This window comes from Mus pahari, chromosome 10, assembly GCF_900095145.1.
Source record: "Mus pahari chromosome 10, PAHARI_EIJ_v1.1, whole genome shotgun sequence".
NCBI classification, from domain to species: Eukaryota; Metazoa; Chordata; class Mammalia; order Rodentia; family Muridae; genus Mus; species Mus pahari.
The window spans coordinates 83,454,945-83,481,707 of NC_034599.1; positions in this window are offsets into that span (position 1 = coordinate 83,454,945).

Here is a 26,763-nt window from a genome sequence, read left to right on the forward strand (position 1 = left end):
GGGTTAGAGAGATGGCCTGACCATGAAGAAGGAGGACATCAAAGGCTATGAGCACAGGGTTAGAGAGATGGCCTAACCATGAGGAATACCAGCTGTTCCTGAAGAGAACCCAAGGTTGGTTCTGAGCACTCACACCAGGGAATTTACAACTTCCTATATAACTCCAACTTCAGGGGATCCTATGGCTCTGGGCTCTGTGGGAATTTGTACTCATATATGCAAGACACACACACACACACACACACACACACTTAAAATACAAAAGTTAACTTATTTTTTAAAAGCTCATGCACTGACTTAGACTTCAAAACCTCAGAGTTATGACAGAATGCATTTCTGTTCCTTATAAACTAGCCAATTTTTGTTGTTCTGTCACAGTAACACAAGCCATACTAAGACGAGTTGTCTGTCATCAACATCAGACTCTCGTGGGGTCAATCTCTTCTTATACCTGCATGCGCTTTCTGTGCATTGTCTACAGGTCACCAGGCTTCCTCAGCAAATGTTTTTGCCCATGAAGCCATCTTCCTGTAGAAAAGTGATTGCTTTAATTAGTAGCTGAGAAGAAACCTAATGGCAGCGATCTGCTAAGAAACTCTCAAAGGAAACAGACTATGATGAGAAAGGAGAGTGGAGAAAGGTAAAACTACTGTATCATATAATTACTATCCAAATAAGAATGATCAAGGATTAGAATAAACAATTTAAAAATTGGAGAATTTTTAATTCTAATTTCATTTTAATTTTGAGTGAATACAGAGACAAAACCAGTGATAAAAGCAATTCAAGAGAGTGAATAGGTGTAACTATAAATAGAAACAATATGTCACACAGATCATGATCAGGAGAGCACAGATGCTGACTTTATGGTGTGGTTATTTACTTATGACCCCATGTGAAACTGAAAACACCATTAAGTCAATGTATATTTAGTATGTTTCTGACAATCCTGGCTGGTTAAAATAACACTGTATGTATTAGTCTGGGTTCTCTAGAGTCACAGAACTTACAGATAGTCTCTATATAGTAAAGGAATTTATTGATGACTTACAGTCTGCAGTCCAAATCCCAACAATGGTTCAGTAGTAGCTGTGAATGGAAGTCCAAGGATCTAGCAGTTGCTGAGTCCCACACCGCAAGAAGGCGAGAGAGCGAGAGCCAGACTCCCTTCTTCCAATGTGCTTATATGGTCCCCAGCAGAAGGTGTAGCCCAGATTAAAGGTGTGTGCCACCACACCTTTAATCCCAGATGACCTTGGACTCGGAGATCTCCCTGTCTTAATCTTCTGGATTCAATCACCACTGTGTCTCAAGATCTCCATACCAAGATCCAGATCAGAAACTTCTATCTCCCAGTCTCCAGATTAGGTTCACTGGTGAGCCTTCCAATTCTGGATTGTAGTTCATTTCAAATATAGTCAAGTTGACAACCAGGAATAGCCACTACACTGTATTAATTTCTAACTGTCATGGTTCCAGCAGAGGGGAAATTTATGATATCAAGTGTCTTAGTTACAGTTATGTTTCTGTGAAGAGACACCATGACTAAGGTCATTCATAAGAGAACTGGGACTGGCTTACAGGTTCAGAGGTTTAGTCTATTATCATCACAGTGGGAAGCATGGCAGTGTGCTGGAAGATATAATGCTGAAGTATACATGAGTTCTACATCTTGAAACTGGCAGCAGAAGGAGACAATGTGTCAAGCTGGGCATAACTTGAGCATATATGAGACCTCAAAGCCTGCCTCCACAGTGACAACCTTTCTCAAACAAGGCCACACTTTCTTATGGTGCCACTCCCTGTGGACCAAGCATTCAAACATATGAACCTACGGGGCCATACCTATTCAAACCACCATACCAAGTATTGGTAATTCTTGAAAATATTAAAATCTAAAATACAGCTTTGACTGAATATTTTTCACTGTCACTTTCATAAAGTTGAATACTAGAAGGTCAAGCCATCATAAGTTGGGGGATGTAGAATAAATAACGTGCAATAAAAAAATCTTAAAATAAGTTAGATGATTATATATTGGTTTTGGTAAAAATTTGACATAGAATTAAATAAACTGTTTGAATTTACTGAATACAACTTAGTAATTTATGAACTTTATAGTAAAAAAAAGATGATTCTTTTTAGGTAGCTAGACACAGAAAGCAAGATATCTCTGAAAGAAAAAAAATTATGTTTGCCTTAGATTCAGCATTCAGTACCAGAGTCATGAAACCATATCTGAGGTTCAAGATTTTTTTTTAAAAGTTTGTAATACTAGTTTTGCACCAGCCAAATCATTCTTAATGTATGAAGGCCATATGTTGGGAATTCTCGTATGAGAAATACAGAGTATTCTATCTTTACTTGGGGGCATCAATAAAATAAAAATAACTCATCTACTTTCAAGGCATCCATTTTCTATAGGAAACCTAGATAAATAAGATGAGTATTATTTAGAGACTGAACCTAATCATAGTTTGGGGATAAAGAAAATGTGATGTATTACAGGTGTTTGGCTTCAGAGTACCAGAGCAAAGGTCTTTCAATGGTATATGTGAATGGATTAATACTTTAAAAATATAAAAACTTAAATGACAACAAATTCTAGCTAACTGAAACAATTAAGAGAATGTATAGGAATAGAAACCCGAAATAAGAAATAATATCCTTTTCTGGGTAGAGTGCTAGTTACTTTCATAACAGTAGCAAAATTACAGTTATGGAGTAACAACAAAAATAACTTTATGGTTGGGGGTTATCACAATGTGAGGAACTGTATTAAAGGGTCCCAGCAATAGGAAGGTTGAGAACCATTGTGAAAATGTATAGGTTTTATAAAAGTAACAATATACATGACAAAAAAATCTAAATTTTGCATTGGGGAAGAATAAAAAATAAAATACTGATAAGCATTACCGTGCCACGGGCTGTGTCTTCATTCCTAGTTCAGTCCCCAGTGCAAAAATAAAGGCTTCTCTGCAGGTTCCCAGATCTGTTCTTTTACACCCGGGAACTTATGTTGTGGACATGCTAGAAGTCCTCTTTGTGTGCACCTGGGTATGCATGTGTGCCTGTGAGCACATATGCGTGCAACATGCATGTGTGCTGTTTGTGAATGTATTCATGAGTTCAGGCAGGGGCACATGCCTCAGCCTGTATGAGGATTATTCCTCATCTGTCATCTTGTTTGGAACTCTTCTTTGATGCTGCTGCTTATGTGTCTTATGTATCGGCTTCCATAGATTCTCCTGTTTATGTCTCCTACAGGACCATAAGAACACTGGGGTTACATATTGTGTGTTACCATGCCTGACCGTGCATGCTCTTTTGGGGATTTGAACACAGGTTTTCATGTTTGCACAAGAGCTTTAGTCACTGAGTCATCATCCCAATTTCTTATTTCATAAAATCCACCATTATTATTTTTCTTTTGCTCAAAGAAAAAAAAAATTTTCTTTGCTTTCACTTTTTTGAGACTTATTGTTATTGCTAACACAGAGATGAAGAACCAGACTGGGAATGTGTCCTAGCTAGCTAACGCTGGATAATATGTACTTTAACACACTAGTGCTTGGTCCTAGCTAGGAAGAATGCTTAGAAAACATTGATAGAACATCAAGGGCCCGAGCAAAAGTCACCCGGATAGTTAAAGAAACTTGCAAATTTTGGGTTTCCTTGATCAAATTTTCCAGTGACACTATTGAGAGTCAGCTAAACTCTGCAGTGCCCAGAAGATGTTGAGCCATCTGTCAGTGTTTATCATCTAGAAAGAAACAGTTGTTAGTTAGCACATATGCGATGGCTGTGACAATTAGATGAAGTACTGATGACTTTGAGAGACCAGCTGGGAGTCACTGTTCCTTTTGATTGGGAGACTGGTGATTCTGCTGGCTAAGCTCTGTTGTAATTTCTCAATGAATTTGCCTTGAGGCCATGCCTATTCATTTCATGCATAATCTTTAAGAACTTCTAATGAGAGGGGTCTCACTGTTGAACCCGTTGTTAATGGGATCACAAGCACCTGCAGTCTTATATCTCCAAATCCCTAAGTCCTCTTCTCTTCACTGGCTAAGAGTGTGGCCTCCTCTGCAGTGTTTAGGAAGGTGTTTGTGACTAGGTGGAAGATCTGGTAACAGAGTTCTATTTGGGCTTCAATGTAAATGGAAGTGGACAGTAATTCCATTAGGGGACAGTGGCCTGACATCAGGGACTCGGAGTCAGAATAAAAGATGTGGATGTGTAGAATTAGGGTTGGACAGTGACCCAAGTGGTAGGGTATGTAGGGACATTGGGTGCCCATAGCCCTCTCCCAGCATAGGGTGTATTGCATGCCCTCAAAGAGCCAGAGTCATTTGGTGGAATCAGCACGGTTTGGTAATTTCCTATATCAAGAAACAGATTGGCAGAACACTCTGGGGCAAGGAGGCATAAGACTGAGGTGTCCCACAACTCAAATGTCAGAAGTAACTCCTCCACACAGTGTTGAGTGGTGTGCATGAAGGAGAATTCACTCCCATCCTAATACTAAGTAAACTGCAGAAAGCATCTCCTCCCTTCATCTACTCCACAAGGAGAGATCATTGGCCTTCTTTTCTCATCCTTTCTTCTTTCTGCCTTTTCCCCCCGTTCTACTCTCTTGTCAAGCTATTATTTTTGCTTCCCCGCACCATGAATCCTTTTGCCTTTATTTCATATCTCGTAGATGTTTCCCATTCAGTATTCTGTTTCTTCTCTTTGTTTCCTCAACTCCTTTTTAATTACTTATTATATTTGACCTTGACTAGCTCATCCTGTAAGTATTTTAGCAATTTTTCTATCATTTTCGAGGGTGTAGTTGTTGTTCCCTATTGTTTATTAATATTATGTTTAAGTATCTGCTTTGTTTTTGAAGTTGTGGTTGTGAGTGTGATATTCCTTTTACATGGTAGTGGGAACCGCAAGGTTAAGCAAAGTGTGCTCATTAAGCACACTTTCAGGGCCAGGAGAGATGACTTATCACTTGCTGTTCTTGTAGAGGACCAGGCTTTAGTTCCCAGAGCTCACGTGGTGGCTCACCATCATCTATAACTTCAGTTCCAGGGGATCAGGTGTTGTCTTTCAATGTTTGGGGGTTTGAGGTTTGCAAGTGATGCCCATACATGCATGAAAGGTAGAGCACTCATGTGCATAAAACAAAATAAGATAAAGTAAAATAAAAAAATTAAATATTAAAACCAGAAGAGGATTACATCCCACTACATGCACAATAAATATAAGGAAGCAAGGCCATAGGACTGATCCAAATGTTCACAACTTTTTAATAACCAAATCAAAAGACAACAGCAATTTTCACATGTCAAACAAAGAATCTGGAAGTGTAATTTGAAAAAACTCAATGAGCTCAGTAGGAGAACAAATGAACAGGTGAATGAAGTAGAGAAGTCAGTTTGTGCAATGTATTTTAGCTTTTGTTTTTATTCTTGTTTACAGAGAATAGTTGTTTATAACTAGTCAGAAAATTTACTAAAGAGATGAATATCTTAAGAAAAGGAAATATTAGAAATAAAGAGCTCATTAAATCAAATATAAAATTCAGTGAAAAGTATCACTCTTAGCCTCACCAATAGATCAAACACAGAAAATATATCAGGCATATAGAGTCAAAGAATTATTACATCCAGACAGCAATAAGGAAACAAAACTAAGCAACTGGGACTGTATCTTTCAGAAGTCTAGCACAGGAATAAGTGGCCAGTCCTACGAACCTTTCATAACACGAATACCCTACTTTATAAACTAGAAACAGCAAGTCTGTCTAATAAGATTATGGCAGAAATCACCCAACTTTAGGGAAAAGTATGGACATTTAAGTACAGGTGACATTTAGAACCCCAAATGGACATGAACAGGAAATAAGTTTTCACGTCGTATTGTAGTAAAAACGCTGAGCACAAAACACAAAATATTGTAAGCTGCAAAATAGAATTGAAAAGTTACGTACCAAGGCAAGTTTATTATGACCACAGAACCTCTCATCAGAGTCCCTAAAAACCGAAAAAAATGTAGGATGGTGTATTTCAAACAGTGATAGTAAGTAACTGCCAGTGAGATTGCTATATTCACCAAAAATTTCTATAAAACTGAAGATGAAATAAAAGTCTTCAATGATAAGCACAAATTAAAGTAATTCATGGCCACTGCACCAGAATCTCAGAAAGTATTTCAAGGAGTTCTGCATACTGCAGAGGAAAAACATGTTCATTGTCATATGAGCTTGTGAAAAAAAAAAAATCTTTGAGAACAGTAACCAACAATTCTCAAAGATGTATAAAAATAATGAAAATAAAGCATACTCAAATCAACGAAGAAAAAATCAACTTCATTATGATTTAAATATGAGGTATATGCTTATATACTGGCTTATATGTGTGAATACCTGGTTCTCAGTTGCTGGCCCTATTTTGGGAGATTGTGAAACCTTTGGGAGGTAAGGCCAGGATGGAAGAGTTGGGCTACTGGTGCATGTGCATGCGTGTGTGTATGTGTGTGTGTGTGTGTGTGTGTGTGTGTGCGCACGAGCACGCATGTGTGTGCGTAAGGAGGTATTGATGACTATAGGCCAGCCCTACTTCTGCAGGAACAGTCAGCTTCCTGGTAAGCTGAGAAATGAACAAGATATGCTGCAAGCTCCAATCTCTACTTATAGAAGCTGGTTCTATTGCTTTTCCTAACATGAAACAAAACCCAAATAAATCCTTTGTATTTTAAGCTGCCTGCCTGCCTGCCTGCCTTCCTTCCTTCCTTCCTTCCTTCCTTCCTTCCTTCCTTCCTTCCTTCCTTCCTCCCTCCCTCCCTCCCTCTTTCCCTCCCTTCCTCCCATCCTCTCTCCCTCCTTCCCTTTCTCTCTCTCTCTTTCTTTCTTTCTTTCTTTCTTTCTTTCTTTCTTTCTTTCTTTCTTTCTTTCTTTCTCTCTCTCTCTCTCTCTCTCTCTCTCTCTCTCTCTCTCTCTCTCTCTCTCTTTCTTTCTTTCTTTCTTTCATAAAGCCTTCTTGTTTACTGTCTGCAAGAAACATTCTTCACAGGCAAGGAAGAACACAGGGACCAAATGGTAGAGAGAAATGATGCAATTATATTATAATCCCCAAAATGTAAGAAAAAAGCACACAAACTGAAAACGAAATGATAAAAAAAATAACAAACAAATGGAATGTGAGAGCAACCTAGAATGCTTATATTTATATTTGACAAAGCAGACCTCAAGAAAAAAGCAGAAGAGATTAAAAAGTCTGAATTTGATGATGATGATGATGATGAACAACTATTTATCAAGAAGATATATATACACCAAACATGGTGTACCTAATTACATAAAACAAACACTATTGGACATAAGAGACAGAATGGTTCAGAGGCAATAATAGCTGAAGATACTATATTCTCATCAGTAGCTAGGTTGTGCAGACAAAATAGTTATCAAAGAAACTTAGAATTTAAACTGCACCAGAGATAAATGGACAGACATAACATCCATCTATAAAATACTTCCTCCAACAAAACTAGAATACACATTCTTTTCATCCTCCTATGAAACTTCCTCCAAAAGACATCACATTTCAGGCTACAAAACAAGTTTTAACAAACACAAAATCTTCCAAATAATTTTTTAAAATATTATCAGGCCATAAAACTAGAAATCAACAGCAAGAGAAACAACAGGAACTATATAAAGACATGGAATTTGAACAATAAACTTTTGATCAACTAGGGAGTCATTGAGGAAACTAGGAGGGTAGGTAAAACTACCTAGAGCCAAACTAGTAGGAAAATACAATTTACCAGAATGTGTAAGATACAGTAAAAAAAAAAAGTTATCTAAGGGAAGCTTAGAGTTATGAGTCCCAGCATCTCTCTACAAGGGAGCTTAACGTTGTGAGTGCCTGCATTTTAAGAAATGGAAAGAGCTCAACAAATGACCTAAGAAAGTGCCCCAAAGTCTTAGGTAAACAGTGCAAACCAAAGTCAACATTAGTAGAAGTAACAACGATCATAGCAGAAATGAATAAAGGGGAAGCCAAAAATAATCACCCCAAGTATCACTGAAACAAGGGCGTGGCCCTTCAAAAGTATAAAAAAATTGTGACAAAACTTTAGGCACACACACACACACACACCACGACAGAGAAAAAAAGGGAGAGCACACATTAATAAAGCTTTAGGTGAAAATTAGATATTACATGTTCCATTGGAATCTAGAGGATTCTCGTTATATTTTGAAAAACTATACTTCAATAAGTAGCAAATCTATAAAATGTTAAGAAATGTATATGCACATATACCATACAACGTTGAAGCAAGATGATATAACCAACCCAGATATATAAGGGAACTTGAATATTTTCAGAATTACAAATGTTTGATAAATACAAAAAAAAAAGATGAACATCTTCAGTCACTGGAGAGATTTAAGTAAAAACTACATTCAGATTTCATCTCACTCTGATCAGAATGTCTATTACTGAGAAAAAATAGATGAGGAGTGGGATAAAGGAACACACACACACAGACAGAGAGACAGAGAGAGACAGAGAGAGAGACAGAAAGAGAGAGACAGAGACAGACACACATAGAGAGACACACACAGACACAGAAAGAGAGGGTGGGGAGGAAGGGAGGGAGAGAGAGAGAGAGAGAGAGAGAGAAAGAGAGACAGAGACAGAGACAGACAGACAGACAGGCACACAGAGAGACACACAGAGAGAAACGGTGGGGAGGGAGAGAGAGAGAGAGAGAGAGAGAGAGAGAGAGAGAGAGAGAGAGAGAGAGAGAACACACGCAAGGGAGAGAGAGAATCATATACAAAGTATTAGCAGAGAAACAAAATTTGACACTGGAAATCAGCATAAATTTTCCTGAAAAACATTAATTCTAGAAGTGTCTAATGACCCATTTTACACACTCAGAACAGTAAAAGGCTGTTTACTGTTGAGATATCTGAATGCACATGTGTAGGTGCATGGGGTGGGGTGGGGCTGGCACTCTTAAAAGGTTGCATGTGTGTTTAGAGGGCAACTTCTAAGAATCAGTTCGCTCTTTTCACCATATGGTGCCTGGGGATTGAGCCCAAATCATCAGGCTTGGTGGCAGGTGCCTTTGCCCATTGAGCTGCCCTGCCAGCCTCTCTCCCCATGTTATTCATTCAGTATTCCATTCTTATCTCCTTGTACAAAGCTCAAGTCTAAGTGGATCAAAGAACTCCACATAAAACAAGAGACACTGAAATTGATAGAGGAGAAAGTGAGGAAAATCCTCGAATATATAGGCACAGGGAAGAAATTTCTAAACAGAACAGCAATGGCGCTTGTGCTGTATAATCAAAAATTGACAAATGGGAACTCATAAAATTGCAAAGCTTCTGTAAGGCAAAAGACACTGTCAACAAGACAAAAAGGCCACCAACGGACTGAGAAAGGATTTTTCCCAATCCTAAATCTGATAGAGGACTAATATCCAATATATAAAAAGAGCTTAGGAAGCTGGACTCCAGAAATTCAAATAACCCCATTAAAAAATGAGGTAGAGAGCTAAACAAAGAATTCTCAACTGAGGAATATCGAATGGTTGAGAAACACCTGAAAAAATGTTCAACATCCTTAATCATCAGGGAAATGCAAATCAAAACAACCCTGAGATTCCATCTCACACCAGTCAGAATGGCTAAGATTAAGATTCAGGTGACAGCAGATGCTGGCAAGGTTGTGGAGAAAGAGGAACACTCCTCCATTGCTGGTGGGATTGCAAGCTTGTACAACCATTCTGGAAATCAGTCTGGCAGTTCCTCAGAAAATTGGACATAGTACTACCGGAGGATCCTGCTATACCTCTTCTGGGCATATACCCAGAAAATCTTCCAACTGGTAATAAGGACACATGCTCCACTATGTTCATAGCAGCCTTATTTATAATAGCCAGAAGCTGGAAAGAACCCAGATGTCCCTCAATAGAGAAATGGATACAGAAACTGTGGTACATTTACACAATGGAGTACTCCTCAGCTATTAAAAACAATGAATTTATGAAATTCTTGGGCAAATGGATGTATCTGGAAGATATCATCCTTGGTGAGGTAACCCAATCACAAAAGAAGTCACTAGATATGCACTCACTGATAAGCGGATATTAGCCCAGAAACTTAGAACACCCAAGATACATTTTGCAAAACACAAGAAAACCAAGAAGGAAGACCATCGTGTGGATACTTCATTCCTCCTTAGAATAAGAAACAAAATACTCATGAAAGGATATAGGTACAGAGACAAAATTTAGAGCTAAGATGAAAGGATGGACTATCCAGAGACTACCCCATCCTGGGATCCATCCCATCATCAGCCACCAAACCCAGATACTAATGCACATGCCAGCCAGATTCTACCGAAGGGACCTGATATAGCAGCCTCTTGTGAGGCTATGCCAGTGCCTGGCAAACACAGAAGTGGATGCTCACAGTCAGCTATTGGATGGAACACAGGGCCCCCAATGGAGGAGCTAGAGAAAGTACCCAAGGAGCTGAAGGGGTCTGCAACCCTATAGGTGGAACAACAATATGAACTAACCAGCAAGCCCAGAGCTCGTGTCTCTAGCTGCATATGTAGCAGAAGATGGCCTAATCAGCCATCATTGGGAAGAGAGGCCCCTTAGTCTTGCAAACTTTATATGACCCAGCACAGGGGAACACCAGGGCCAAGAAGTGGGAGTTTGTGGGTAGGAGAGCAGTGCGGGGGGAGGGTATAGGGAACTTTTGGGATAGCATTTGAAATGTAAATAAAGAAAATATCTAATAAAAAATTAATTTAGGTGATCACCAATAGTTGAATAGATAAATAATATGTGGCACACATACACAATGAGGTCTTATTCCATTATGATGAATGAAATAATGGTTATTTTCAGAGATAAAACTAGAGGTCATCATGATAAGCAAAGTAATTCAGAACCACAGATGAGAGCATCATATATTTTCTCATATGTGGAATATAAAACCCTAATGTAAATGAAATTGAAAGGCTCTCTGGATGCTTTAGGTGAAAGCGGAAGCTAGGAGGCCAATACAGGTGTGAAATGGCCAGAGTAAATGATACACATTCGTGAGGATTCCATAATGAAACCCATAATTTTGTTTGGATAGTACCATATGATAATACATCTTCTTGTAGGTAAAAACGAGTTTTCCAACTCCTGGAGCCAGGCTTTATACTAAAACTACCCATGCTCAAGTCCAACTTAACCAGATTTTTCTTTACATATTTTTTTTCACATTGTCAAAAAGCTTATCCATGAAGCTCATGATGGAGGCTTTCCCACACAGACAATGGTTCTCTTAGCACAGCCTCCTATAATTCCTCAATTCATTGGTGGATTGACTCTTTTTGTCTGAACTCTGCTCCCATGATTCTCTCCATGTGGAATGTCCTCTTGGCCCTCTTCTATTTAGTTTCCTTCCATCCCTCAAAACTCAGCCCATAAGCTCCTCATTTCGAGGGAAACATCACTATATAGAATGTATTGATTTTTCTTTTTACCTATTAGAATATGGAATATATAACTTCTACTTAATTTGGGCTGCTGAGATTATCTGCCTCCTAAACTTGAAACAGTCTGAGGGAGACTATGGACTCATTTCTCATTATAAATATCTTCCCATTACAATGGCCCTCCCTTTGGTGCCCAGGGCACTGCCTTAAAAAAAAGAAGAAGAAGAAGAAACCACAACTGTTTATTGAGCTTTTTGTGTAATTTCAATATATGTGAAAACCCATATAAAATGGCTCACAAAATAACTAAAGGGAATAGATGGTATTTTTTTATCTCCAGTTTGCACACTCCTTGAATCAGCAGCTTTCTTTTCTTTTCTTTTTCTTTTTTAAAGCAGGTTTCAACTGTAAGAATTTATCATGACTATTGTATTCTTGTGTGTATGAACTGGCCCACTCATGAGGGTGTTCATTTTAGCAGTAATTGTGATAAGGAGCAGAAACTTAACTAGGGATTGGCTACCAAAATGTAGAATTTTTTTTTAAAGACAAGAGTCTTTCTATGTTGCCCTGCCTGACCTGAAACTCTCTATGTAGACCAAGATGGCCTTGAACTCACAGAGATCTACCTACCTGCCTCTGTCTATGGGACTAAAATGTACCACCACACTCTGCCTCAAACTATGGAGTGTTTAAACAATTCAACATTCTTGCATCTGTTAGAGTGAATGGCTTTCTGTGATGTGGTTTGGAAGAGTCTCTGAGATATATCATATTAAATGAAAAAGGACAAATTAAGCCAATTGTAGTAGATGTATGTACTCTGTGGATGGAAACGTCTGCATGCATATATTTGCCTATCTGTGCAAAGATTATTTCTGGAACAATGGTTAATAAGTTGATAACACTTATCTAAAAAGAAGAACCTGGAGACAAGGTGCCACTTTAGCCTAAAGTAGCCCACATTTTGTTGCAATAACCTTTCAATACCAAAAAGCCTGTGAAAAACCACACAATTCAGTTATTGTATTTATAAGCTGCAAGCCTACATTGGGCAGATATACCACTAAGCTATTCTATTCCCCAGCTATGAGATCCCTTGCTACTTGCAGCTTCTCCAGGCCATGTGGCTCTGCTCCATCTTCCTTCCACCTCTTCTTCCTCTGTCTTTCTCCTCCATCATCCCTTACCCTTCCTTCACAAGCTAAAACCTCCAGCCCCACCTTTCCCTTCTACTGCCCAATCACAGGCTCCAGCCTTTATTTTACCAGTTAAAATGGGGAGAAGGTTCATGTGAAATCACCTGAGTATTTGATCCACTCCTTGTCAAGTCAGCCCCTCTTGAGGAAGCAGAATTAACATCAGAATACAAACAGTACCAGAGCAACCCACACCATTTCCCCCCTTTTCCCAATTAGAAGGCCCCTTTTCTTTCAGATATAAGTTGAGCACAACCATTACAATTATGCAAACTAAAAAGTATAAGATACAGTTAAAACTCAGTCCATCATATTTGTCGTTATATAAAGCACTCTACCATCTATCCTAACTCAAAGAGCTTACAATTCCATACCTGATTTATGGTCTGGTTTTAGCTGGTATTACCATCTGAAAACCATCCTCTCAAATCTACATCATCTTTCTCAATGCTAGACAGTGGAGTTGACTTTGAGACTATAACTAGTCTTCAACCCCATCAGAATCAGAGAACAACTGTAGTTTACCTCAGCCCTTTTAAGATGGAAGCATACAGTCTCAACCAGTGTTCCTTTGTTGTTAAAAGACACCGGGCCCACAAAACTATAATGGCAAGAATTGAATTGAGGGCTTGCTTGCAGTTTCAGAGGTTTAGTCTATTATCATCATGGTGAGGAGTATGGCTGCATGCGGGCAGACATGGTGTTGGAGAAGTAGCCGAGAGATCTACATCTACTCCTCAGGCAACAGGAAGAGAGAGTAACATTCCCAGCTTAGGCTCTTGAAACCTCAAAGCCCACCCCTTTCAACACACTTCTTCTAATAAAGCCATACCTACTCCAATAAGGACAGACCTCCTAGTTCTTTCAAGTATAGCACTCCCTGATAACCAAGTACTCAAATTTATGAACCTATGTGGTAGTGTCTTTCAAACTACCACACATAACATCAATGAAGGTAGAAATAACTTTATTTTTACATGTAATGGACATTGGAATGGGATAGTAGGTTTGAGAGAATCATTCTATAATGATACATGTCTTTTTCTTTTTCATTAAAAATTCCCAAAGCCCCAGGCTGCAGCTTAGTGGTAGAATTTTTGCTTACCATTCTCAAGGGCCAGAATTTGATCCTCAACACTACTACAAACAACTCAAACACCAAGACCATGCCGCAGCATATTAAACTGTAAAATTAATAGCGTGTCCCATATAGATAGAAGTTTCTAAAGTCAATCATATTAAAAATATATTTTGAGAAAGTTTAGTAGAGCACCTTCATTGTCAAAGTGGAAAACATTTGTGTTGGCCATGATGAAAGAGAAACATTATGTTGTCAATAAAATTTATTAAAATGTAATCTCAGCTGTTAAGAACCATTTGAAGATTTAAACATATTTTTGGTGTACAAAGCCTACGAGCCTCTCAGACATCCATTGATAGAGAGAGGTGATCTGTGAAGCCATTGAACTCTTCTTCTTATCCCCATGCTTATTCATCTTTCTTCCTGGTGTGTATTCATGAGTTTTTCCTCCAAAGGTGTTCCAGCTGAGCTGTCAGCCTCCATGGCTTTCATGACCACTGATTGCTGCTATTTTTGTTATTCTCCATCTTTTTGATGCTGTTCCATTGTCCCTCCTGTGGTTGCCCTAGTCTGATCTTTAGTATTCTAATTAATGTTGCTTAATTACACTTGGCTCCCTGAGGCTTTTTAAAGGGTGAACTCAATGAGGGGACTCAATGAATTCTGCAGTCTCCTGCACACTTATCAAGAACTTTATATCCAGAGACATGCCTAGTCATTTCTGACATATCAGTCATGCCACAGAAAAGTATGATGGGCCATTTGTGAGGTGAAGGGACCAGACAAATGACTATTTTATTCTAGTCTTCAAGATGAGATTAAATTCTTAGTATGAAGGAGGCAAATTTTTATTCTTTCCCTCTTGCTTATTATAGGAGGAGTGGTGCTTGGGACTGAGAATTAAATTGATACAACAGGTCAGGATAATAAAGACATTCAAATGTATTTAATGAGTCTCACATGCCACAGTGACCTTCATAAGGAAATAAAGACCCAGAGAGCCAGTTAAAAGGCAAATACTTGTATTCTGTATTAGACAAAGCATAGAAAGTTGTGATGAGGCAAACAGGCTTTGTCTAGGGCAGTTAACCACGTGAAGAAGCTACTGGAAAGATATGACTTGGTACAACAAGTTTTGTGTGTGAATTTTTCCTTTGGCTACAACTTTATATCTTTGATGATAGGAGCAGCGCCTTCCTTTTGGTCTAGAGAAGAATATTTCACATGGAAATTTTATCTCTTGCTTTTAAGAAAAGGAAGAACAAGGAGCAGGCAGGGGGAAGAAGTAGGAGGAGGAGAAGAAGGAGAAAAAGGAAGAAGAAAAAGAAGAGGAGGGATGAAGGAGGAGGGATGAAGAAGGAGGGGGGAGGAGGAGGAGGAGGGGAAGGAGGAGGAGGAGGAGGAGGAGGAGAAGAAGGAGAAGAAGAAGAAGAAGAAGAAGAAGAAGAAGAACAACAACAACAACAACAACAACAACAACAACAACAACAACAACAACAACTCATGGGACACTTTGAACTAAATGGAGCCTAGAAGCAGCTGAGATATTCTGGGAAGGGTCATATCCAATTGTATCAATTGATGCCATATCTTTAATCTTTTAAAAAATATACATCACTTTCTGTGTGTATTAGTACACATGTGCCAAGGTGCATGTGTGACAGTCAGAGAATGACTCTTCTGAGACCCTTGTCTCCTTTCACCTTTAGATGGGTTCCAGGACAAATGTCTTTACCCATTAACCAATCACTACAGCCTCCTTTGTGTCATCTTTATTCCCTTTAATTGTGATGTATATGATATACTGTCCCACACTATGTCCTATGCTCACCTCCAGCTGTTCCTCATGTTAAACAGAATGTTCTTAAAGCATCTGCAGCTTAATTCTTCTATGCAGTAGAACTTGCTCCTTGTTCTGACTTCTTAAGGTTGCAATTTGATTTTTTTTTTTTTTTTTGGTCTTCAAAATGCTCTTAATTTTATTTCAGATTTTCTTGCATTTTTATTGGTTATTTTATTTATTTACATTTCAAGTGTTATTCCCCCTTCTCAGTTTCCCCTCCACAAACTCCCTATCCCCTCTTCCCTCCCCCTGCCTCTATGTGGGTGCTCCCCCACCCACCCACCCACTCCTGTCTCAGCAGCCTAGCATTCCTCTATGCTGAGGTATCAAAACTCCACAGGACCAAGGGGCTCCTCTCTCGATGATGCCAGATAAGGCAGTCCTCTGCTATATATCCAGCTGGAGCCATGGGTACCCCCTGTGTACTCTTTGGTTGGTGGTTTAGTCCCTGGGAGCTTTGGGGTTCTGGTTGTTTGATATTGTTGTTCTTCCTATGGGGATGCAAATCCCTTCAGTTCCTTCAGTCCTTGCCCTAACATCCCCATTGGGGTCTCTGCACTCAGTCCAATGTTTGGCTATGTACATCTGCATCAGTATTTGTCTGGCTCTGACAGAGCCTCTCAATATGATCTTTTGGGGGCCATGGGTCTGACCAGTTTTGAAATCTTTGGATTCCCTTGGTGTTCTCATCCTGACTGATTTGTTTATTTAATCAGTTTTGATTTTACCACAGAGGTTTCTGTTTTTGTTATTTTTACTTAGATGTTGCCTATATTCATACTTTTGTAATCACTCCACAAATCTATCTCAGGTTGCGTTCAAATGGTCTTGCTGCTGCTGTTATAATCAATTATTTCTTTCTCTTAACCATCTCCCAGTTGGTTCCAATATCCAGAAGGTAATTTTGCTGAGTAATGATGCTGCAGTTTGGAGTATACCATGTGAAATCACTCATTCTGTGAAAATGAGTAAGGATGGATCAAGGAGAAGAAGCTAAGGCTATCCATCCCGAGTGGACCAGCACAAAGTCGGCCGCTATCACTTGCATTTGGCAGACTCTAAACAGGAACAGCAGTGGCAAAGCTTTACAGAGGGAGAAGACAAACATGTCCACTGTGCCCTGCTTAAGAGTGCAATGGGGCGGAGAAGCTACAGGCTCTCCAAGGAGAAGCAAAGTGTCCCATAATGGGTGAAGATGGAGTTATATATACCTGACTCTTCCTGAGTTAGAAGCAGGTTGGGAGTTAAGACAGGTATAGCTTTTGTTCCCTGAGGGAGCATCCTCTTACAGGCATGACCACATTCAAAAGCTATACCTGTCTTAACAATTTTGAAGACTGATAAACAGATTTGAACTTCTGTGATTGTAGATAACTGTGATGTTTTAGGTTAAGACCTAAATTATCCTGGGCTATCTTTATCCCCTTAATAATCACTCATTACCTACCTCTGTGTTTGACCTAATATCCATCCCTGTTACTATTGGGGATTATTTTTTTTTTTTGAAATGCAATACTATACCATCTAACTTCCATTAACTGTACCAACAGACAGGCGCTAATTTCTATCAACCGACTGAGCGAACTATCCCAGCCCCATCTTTGTCTTTCTTTAAAATGAATGGACTCCTGGTTGGGCATGGCATGCATGCCTTTAACATTAGCACTTGGGGGCCAGAGGCACATGGATCTCTGTGAGTTTAAGTCATCATGGCCTATATAGTAAGAATCAGGCCAGTCAGGGCTTCATAGTGGGACCCTGGAAAGAAGCAGGGGGGTGGGGTAAAATTAGTCTATTTTTTTTTCCATGAGTCTCTCTTCCTAAATGCATGCACAGAACTTCTGCTACATCTAAATAGAATATTTGGCCAGAGAAAGTTGGATACCAAAACTAAATATAGCTACCAGTCAATTGCAGTTTCTTCTCTGAATGTAGACTCTATAAATCACTAAAACATACACACACACACACACACACACACACACACACACACACACTTGGAGTCAAACATGTGATTATGGGTTTCATTCATGAGCCAATTATTTACATACTCCACGCTTATTTTAAATATCCTCATCATTTGAACAGCCTATAGAAAGGTAGGGCTGACTAGAAAATTAGCATTAGCATTGCCTGCAATTGCAGGTTTTAATAGCACTAGTCACAGCCACTGAAATAACCAAAGAGAATTAAATTAAGGAGCTGGAGCAATCAAAAAGCTCAAAGAAAGGAAATTCAGTTCCTAATGTTTATGCAGCAGTCTATGGTTTATAAAAGCGTCCACGCTTCCTAGCCATTAAGACCTTCATGAGTCACGTGCAGAGGAGGCACTATGCCCGCTCCAAACACAAGGAAAGTGAAGTCCATAGTTGTTCCATCAACAGCACATATCCTAAGTGCCAGAGACAGGATCTGAAGCCAGATGTGCTGGCACTAGCCTAATAATGTACTACTAAATAGATCAATAAACTTTGCCTATAAAAGGACAGATAGCAAGTATTTTAGTTGCTGGTGAACTATAGGGTTTTTGAACCACAGGGTCTTCTTTTTTCTGTGTGGAGATTTCACATGTACATATGAGTGTTCAAATGTGTGTGGTCACAAGTATGTTTGTGTATACACTTGCACCTGTGTGAGCATCTAAAGACCTGAGGCTCAAATTACTTCCCATTTTATTCATTGAGGCAGTAACCCAGTTGAACCAAGAGCTCATCAATATAGCTACTCTGGCTAGCCGATTTATTCCCAGGGATACTCTGCCTCTCCGTTCTATGCATAGGAATTTCAGGCAGGCTTCAGCCACCCACCTGGTATTTGGGTTCGAGAGATTCGAACTGATGCTCACACTGGTACAGCAATTGTTTAAACTGCTGACTCATCTCCCTGACTCCATAAAGTCTTCTTTTTAGAATCATGCCTGTAGGAAAAAAAACAACCTACACAAAACTATAAACAAGTCAGTATATGTAGTATTCCTGCCTGCACGCTGACCGGCGCCTTGTCTGTGTGGGCAGAACACCTTGGGGTGGGTTCGCACTTCAGAGCTAATCTTCCTAAAATAAGATGCCCTGCAAGAAAGGTTATTAATATTTATTGATTACACGCGGGAGAACCCAACCCTCCCCCACNTGTCCTAATGTCCCATTGTCTCTGCATGGCTCAATGGTCCATGTCCCAATGGTGGAATGGCGCGGTCCGATTTTCGGCGGCGCTGTGTCCAGAAGGCGGGTCCAATCGAGTAGGTGTGACGACATTGGTGGTTGGTCCGGGCGACGAGTGGGCGTTGACAGTGGGCGGTCCGAGGACTCTGTGTTCCGGCTGGTCTGCTGCGTTCCGGCTGCGCGACCCCCAGCGTGCCTGTAAAAGGCACAACAACATTTAGAGGGAGGACCCAACAAGTATACCTTCCAACAAAATTGTATTCACAATCCTCCAATCACAAAGTCCTGGAAGAAAAGAATGATGTCTCATTAGACATGCTCTTGTAACTTGTTTTTCTGAGAGTATTATAAAGTATGGAGGAATACAAAGGCATCTTGCTGAAATGCAGAGTGACTGGGGAGGTAATGCTCATTGAGGTACAGTTGCTGCCAATCTTATTCAAGGACTACATTCTGGTTAATCGAGTCCTAATGCCTCATCGTTCCCAGGCTGCCATAAATGTCAAAAGAATAAATAGTCTAGAATCAGGAAGAATATCACAGATCAAAGCACTCTTAGTATAAAACATTTATGAATAGATTAGGAACAGATCTGACTTCTGTATTTTTAATAACTATGCTATTATTCTTTCAGCTCCTAGAATAACCAGTTGAAAAGTAAAAGTCCAGACAAGACACTTGTATGGATTTATAAACAAAAAAAGTAGCAGATAACAAAGCAACCCAAGTCAGTCATATAGGAAACAGAAAACGAAATGTTCTTGGTAAGCCTTTGATTTCCATCAGCTGATTAAATTGGTTTTATACTTTGTCCATGGAGACTGGTATTTATTAGCTAAATTGGCAGAGTTTTAAAGACTTGTATTTCATCTCTGTTCAGTTTTGACAATGCATTCCTCTTTAAAACTAATGCACAGTCAATATACTTCAAGCAAGAGGTGAATCCTTATTGCTCCGACAACTCAATTATCATTTGCATTCCCTACACTTGCTGCTCCCCCAAGCTCACAGCTATGCTCACTGGTACACCACCACCACCACCACCACCTCAGAATGAGCATCTTACAAAAGGATGACCAACTGCTTCCTCTCCAGGCCCTATGTTTTTTGATGTCAAGGGCTGGATATACTCAAGGTCCCTGGGGCTGGCTTGAAGCTCGCCCAAAAACTGCCAGATCCACCAGTTTTTCTGTTGGAAAGCTGGCATCTGTCTTTGGCTGGTATTTCAGAATGGGTTGGCACCTCCCTTTTATTCAGAGAAGGAGATCCTCCCCTTGGGTACCACCTCATCCTGGGACAAACAGTTTCAGTAGAACTAAGGGCAACCTCTCCTGCTGAGACCCAACCAGCCTGTCCAATTAGGGGAAGGGAATTTAATGACAGGCAACAGAGTCAGAGACAGCGCACCCTCCAGTTGTTAGGGAATCCACTTGAAGACCATGCTAAATATCTTCCATAAGTATGGAGGGGGCCAAGGTCCAGTTCCTGCATACTCTTTGGTTAGCACCACATTTCTTATAGAAGAAGGGTTTGTTTGAATGCCATTGGACTTCAAAAGGCTACAACTTGTTTGGATCAGTAGTTAATAGGGCAAGTGTTAAAGTCAGGTTTCTTTCATTTTAATCCTGTCATTTAAAGCCACTTGTTTTGGTGGAGACACACAATGCTCTTTTCCTGAGTATTTTATCTATTAATGTGGACACCTATGAATTCCTACCTGGTAGGATATCTGTGGAGAATACTTGAAGTAATCAATACTGAGCCTTTAGCACTGCACCTGACATAGAAACACTCAGTAAGAGATAACTGTGTTGATTGCTGTTTGAATTTTGACTGCTTAAGTAGACTTCTAGATGTGCTATAGCTGCTACTGCCAAGGTCTGAATTCATCAGGGTACTTTTGGTAAGTAACAAAACTCGACTCACTGTGACTTGCGGTAAAGGCATTTTTTTGCTTCACACAATGAGAAATCCAACATAAAACACACTCTTAGTTTGGTTGGTTTGGTGTCCCAGAGTTGTCATCAAGGGCGCAGACACTCTGCTTTGCTTCTCAACCAAGAACAGAGAAAGGAGTGGCTTGACTGGTAGGCCTACCTGGCTCATGGATATAAGGTGTTAGCTAGTTGCTTGCAGGACAGCATGGAGTTTTCCTTATTCACATCAAGCATTTGGGGCTGAGAGTAGCACTCTCCCTTAACCATGCCTAACCATACTCTCCTTCCATGTGGTGAGGTCAACCAAGGCCAGGTGTTCCCTTAAACCAACTTCTCAAGGCCAGACACATCACTTTTCTTAGAAGACCCCAAAGTTGCACGAATATAAGAACTAACTTAAGGCCTTCTAAAATTCAGTTTCCTGTGAGTCTTCTGGCCATAGGCCTAGGGTTATATTATTATACATTCCAGTGAGTAGGCTAGATTATTTTACGTTATTTTCTTTAATTAGTCTGCCAGTTTTTCTTTATGGCTTCTTCATTTATCCTTAATTTCAGGTGACCCACCACCCCTATTCCTCCTCTCCCGTATTTCCTACCTTCTTCCTTGTTTAAATCTTAACACTTCTCTGTGTGTTACCTTCTATTTCAATATCACCGATGTTCTAGTTCTGAGAGGAATGTTAGGCTTGGACAATCAAAAAGCTGAGCAACAGAGAACAGACAGTGGCTAAGTCAGGTTCTGCCAGGAAGGAAGAAGGCAGAGATTTCAAAAGCAGTACCTTCTGTAGGAGCACAGGACAGGCCAATGACCAAGGACCCTATGCATAATTCATCAATGCCAAACAACTGTCTCTTACTCATTTCTTGTTTTTTTGATTTTGTTTTTGTTTTTGTTTTTGTGTTTTGATTATTAACTTATTTACTATCATTCACTGAACACTTTCTAAGGCTTGGGTCTGTCCTGTCATGGGCATACTCTCTCAAGCTGTATACAATATGGTGGGGCCGGGAGACAAGTAAAACCTGGGTTGGGATGTGAATAGTTCGGGTGTTTTTAAGATGTAAGACAACTGTGTATGGCTGTGGAGAAAGAAAGACAAAGCCACCTGCATAGGTTTTTCTTCCCTCGCTGCTAAGGAGCTTGCCGGAGTGCAAAGGGTCGATGAACTTGGCTGAGTCCTCAGCTGTTCTGTCTTGTTCTTTCTAAAGATGGATGAGTCAGAGCAGCCAAGAGAGGAGAGTTCTCATGGTGGAGCAGCATCAAGGCCAACACTCCTGTTTTTGCCCTCAGAGAGAAGACTCTTGGTGTGACTGTGACTGCTTGCTCGACTCTTCTGAAGCTGCTCATTCTTAATGTCTGACTCTGGCTGGTGTGTATGTGTGTGTGTGTGTGTGTGTGTGTGTGTGTGTGTGTGTGTGGTGGCTGCTGTGAAATGAGGGGACTAAAAATGCTTTGCAAAGTCTGAATTCCTGTGTGCATGTGCTGGCTAGGTTATATTAATACAGAGCATAGAGCATTATTAATATAGAGCATTGGTCTTCCCCGCTCTCCCATTCTGACTCCTGGAGCTGAGGAAAATACAGGAAAAAAGAGGTTAATCATAAACTAAAGACAATTCTCATTCCCCATTGGTCTGAAAGTGTCCTTTCAAAGGCAGACACCCAGCACAACTGATTAAGTAACAATAGCAGCAATAACTATGACACCGTATGGCTCCTGAATCCTTTATACCTCAAGATGATCGTAGACAAATGATGTCATCTGATGTCTGGAATCTGTCTATGACTGATGATCTGCTCAGAACCCTTCAGTGTAGACGACTGTCTGACACCTCTGTGTGGTGCATTTGCACCCTGCTGTTAGAAAATGTCAAACCTCTTCCTGGTTTCTCCCTTCCTCACACACCCATTGCCCATCTCCCTTACTGCTGCTGTTCTGTTGTAAAATAACTTCTTCAAGCTTTCAGCACAGACAATCTGTTTCTAACATTGTCTCTGCCCCTGATTTCCCTTGACAATTTCAATACCATGTCAAATGCATCCCAAGATACAAGTATATGAGCCAGGAATATATTTAATTCGAAAAGAGGCTTTGGATATAAAACATCTGCTGTTGTTAAAATTCAGAAGTTGGGAAATAATGTTTGACAAGAGGAAAAAACTGAATGCCATAAATTCTTTAAATATTGGCTAGCTCTTTCTAGGGGGCACTTGGGTCTGCTTCCTTTATGACTTCAAGGGTCCTGAGAGTCAACCTGACAGGTACTACTTGTTGTTGGAGTTCAGGAATTGCCACTCAAATCATACAAACACTGAACTCAGTTAAACAAGAATAGTTTATTGCCAGGCAGTGGTGGTGCACACTAATCTCAGCACTTGGGAGGCAGAGGCAGGGGGATTTCTGAGTTGAGGCCAGCCTGGTCTACAGAGTGAGTTCCAGGAAAGTCAGGGGGAACACAGAAAACCCTGTCTTGAAAACAAAAAAAAAAAAAAAAAAAAAAAAAGAAAAAAAAAAAAAAAAAAAAGCATAGTTTATTGAATGCACACATTAATACTGAATGTTCAGGGCTACAAAAAGGATTTGGAAGCTTAATGTGGTACTAGTCAGCTCTCAGGGTAGGGTTATAGGAAAAAGCAAGTTCATACTTTAAAGGGTAAGGAGGGGAGCAGTGGGCTTACCAGGCAAAGTATTATCAGCCAACCTTTAAGCTGATTGGTTCTGAGTAAGGTAAGAGGATTGGTGGATGGATGACGAACAGGGGAATTTCAGAATATTGAGATAACAGAGCATGCGTGGTCACCTCTGACTCAAGATACTTTAGACTTAACAGTTCATATTGACCTTTGATTTAATGGGTCCATAAAGCTTTTGGAATTTCTTAAGATTAGCAAACCTCATATAGAACATTCAGAACATATAGGGAAAAAAGGGGGGGGGGTCAGCATGTTCTTGAGGCAAGTCACTTCTCTGTGTCAGTGACCGGCAGGCATGTTATAGCAACATTATGAAATAAGTGGCAGGCCTGGAACAAAATGGCTACAGCTATTCTGGGTGGTGGTGGGGTGTCAGACCATAACAGCGGAGCCTGAATAAGACTTCCCTCTACAACTGCTGGGATCAACTAAATAATAAATGGATGCATTTGTCAGGTAAGTTGGCCTAAGTGACACCCAGAGGTCTGGATCCTGCCATTCCAAGAAATCAAGGGGTTTGGAGGAGCAGAGGTTATTCAGTCATGGGTTGAATTCCAACCCTCTACTAATGAGCTGTGTGGTTCTATGTAACTTAAATAACTTATTAAAACTGCATATAAATTCTGGTAATTACCCATCATCTCTTTGGGATTGTAGGTCTAGATTGCCTGAAGAAATATAAGGGTTATGGGAGCAATTCAGGCAGCAAGGTATAGAGTTTCCTAAGCTCGAACACTCATACAGGGCACAAGAGAAATGAAACCTGTCTGTTTTCTTACTCATGTTATCTTCTTGTAATGATACTGCTCCCTGGGAAGTGGATGTCTTTGTCAGTGAAGTGTTTGCTAAGAAAGCACAGACAGGGACCTGGCTTTGGATCACTGAGTACATGGAAAAGAGTAGGATACTGATTGTGGATCACTTCAGTGAAGTGTTTGCTATGAGAGCACAAGCAGCTGACTTTGGATCATGGCTGTACATGTAATCAGCCAGGAGCAATGGTATGCATCTGTCATCTTGGCGCTGAGAAAGCCAAGGCAGGAGAGTTTCTGGGGTTTAGTAGCCAGTCAGTCTAGCCAATCAGTGAAGTTTGAGGTTCACTAAGAGACCCTGACATCATACACACACAGTGTGTGTGTGTGTGTGTGTGTGTGTGTGTGTGTGTGTGTGTGTGTGTATAAAGTGGAAATGTGATGGAGACATCTGACATTGTCATCTGGCCTTCACATGCATACACACATGAATGCAGCATGCACACATGCATCCACACACAGATACATACATATATACACACCATTTCAAAATTAAATAAAGAAAAACAATATCAGCAAAACTTTAATAGCGATGCTGCTTAGTAGAGGGGAAGGCAACCTGGCTGTATGCCCACATGATCCATAATTATCCCACAGTGCCTATAATATCTTAGACAGAAGGTTTGATTGGTATTTGTATATAAGTGCATAATTTGTCCTTCCTTTGTTCTTCATAATGATGACCTCTCATTCCTTTATGAATGTTCTGTCTTTGGGGAAGTCTCACAATGCTGGGGTTTAAAGTTTATCTGTTTCCTTTATCTGTATTGTGGGGATGGTGGTCCTGTTTTAGACCTCGTCCTGCCTTTCTTCATGGTAACTAACCATACTTCACTGTGAAAGCAATGTCAGTTATTTACAGTCTTGATGAAACGGGCTAATGTGTGCAGCTTACATCTTTACTTTCCAGTCTGTAATTTTGTTGAATAATAGTTCCTGAGTTTAATCTACATAGTTCTAAAATATAAACTGCCTTTATTTGTTTATTCTATGAATCATTTTTCTATGTGGTCCAAGGTGGCTTCATATTCTCAAAGTAGTCTATATTGGTCTCAAACTCATGGTCCTCCTGCCTTACAGTCCTGACATTTGGGATTGCAAGCATGTACCCATGATGTCTGGCACTAATAGCTTTCATTATTCATTTAATTATTCCTAAATATTCATTTTATTTAATGCTTAGTTTAGAGTATCTGAGAACCAAGGTGATATAACATGTAAATACCATAGTAGAGATCACAGAATGAATGCACATAAGACTGCTGCTGTCTTAGTTAGGGCTTCTCTTGCTGTCATAAAACACTATGACTAAAAGCATCTTGGGGAGGAAAGGTTTTGTTCATATTACAGCTCCTGATTACAATCTATCATCTAGGGAAGTCAGGGCAGGAGATTCAGGCAGGAACCTCATGGCAAGAATGAAGCAGAGACCATTGAAGACTGCTGTTTAATGGCTTACTCTTGCTCAGGTTTTCTCATACATCCCAGAGATGTTGCTACCTATAGTGACTTGGGACCTTCCACATCGATTGTCTATCAAGAAAGTGCCTATCAGGCTTACCTACGCAGTTGCATTTTTAAATGGAGGTTCCTTCTTTCTGAAGAGCTCTTTCTTGTATCAAGTTGATGTAAAGCTAGCCAGCACAGCTGCTGACACCAATATCATCAGATGATGTCATGGAGAGTTTTTTCTCTGAACAATGAGAAGGCCATCTATTTCCAGCTGCTAGCTGAGAGATTTCAGCAGTTTGTTTCTGAATAGACATGCCCCAAACTAAATTCATATTATCTTCATTTTAGTGTTTTTAGATTCCTTAGAGTATTATAATCTCAAACATTTCAATTTGCAAATACTTGGTTCATAGAATTGGTCCAAAAGATGTTCTTTAATAACTAGACTATTGAACATAGCATGGCAGCACAGGGTTGCAATCATAGCTACTTGTGGGGTTAACACAAGAGACTATCAAGTTTAAGTCTACTTGATCTGGTTTCAAATTAAAAGGGTTGGGGGTTGTCATCTATTAAAGTAAGTATTTCTTCAAGCTCTATTTTAATTTTGTTTGTCTGTTTGTTGGAAAATGGTTTGGAAATGCCAGGACCCCAAGGTCATCACGGGTCTTGTTAGGTCTTGTTTTCACTATGCACAGGGATATGTCTCCTCCAGTTGGCGACAGTTATCTATCACTCAGTGCTGTGTTCTTGATGTTGAGCCCTAGTATGAGATGCCATATGAAGCAAGCAAAGAAGCTTAGATGATTGGAAGACAGAGGTATAAAAATGCTAGTGAAGTTATGAAAGAATGTTAACAAAAAGCATGATGCAATAGGGAGAAGAAAATGGAGAACTAAATTGATGACGCAGAGGACGAGCCTGAGGAACATTTCCTGAAAGTAGCTGAGAGCAAGGCGGTCAAAGAGAGAATTACACTGGAAGCAGACATTTCTGTTCTAAAGAGACACATGTTTTGTTTTTTTTTTTAATTTTACTTATTTACATTTCAAATGCTATCCCAAAAGTTCCCTAT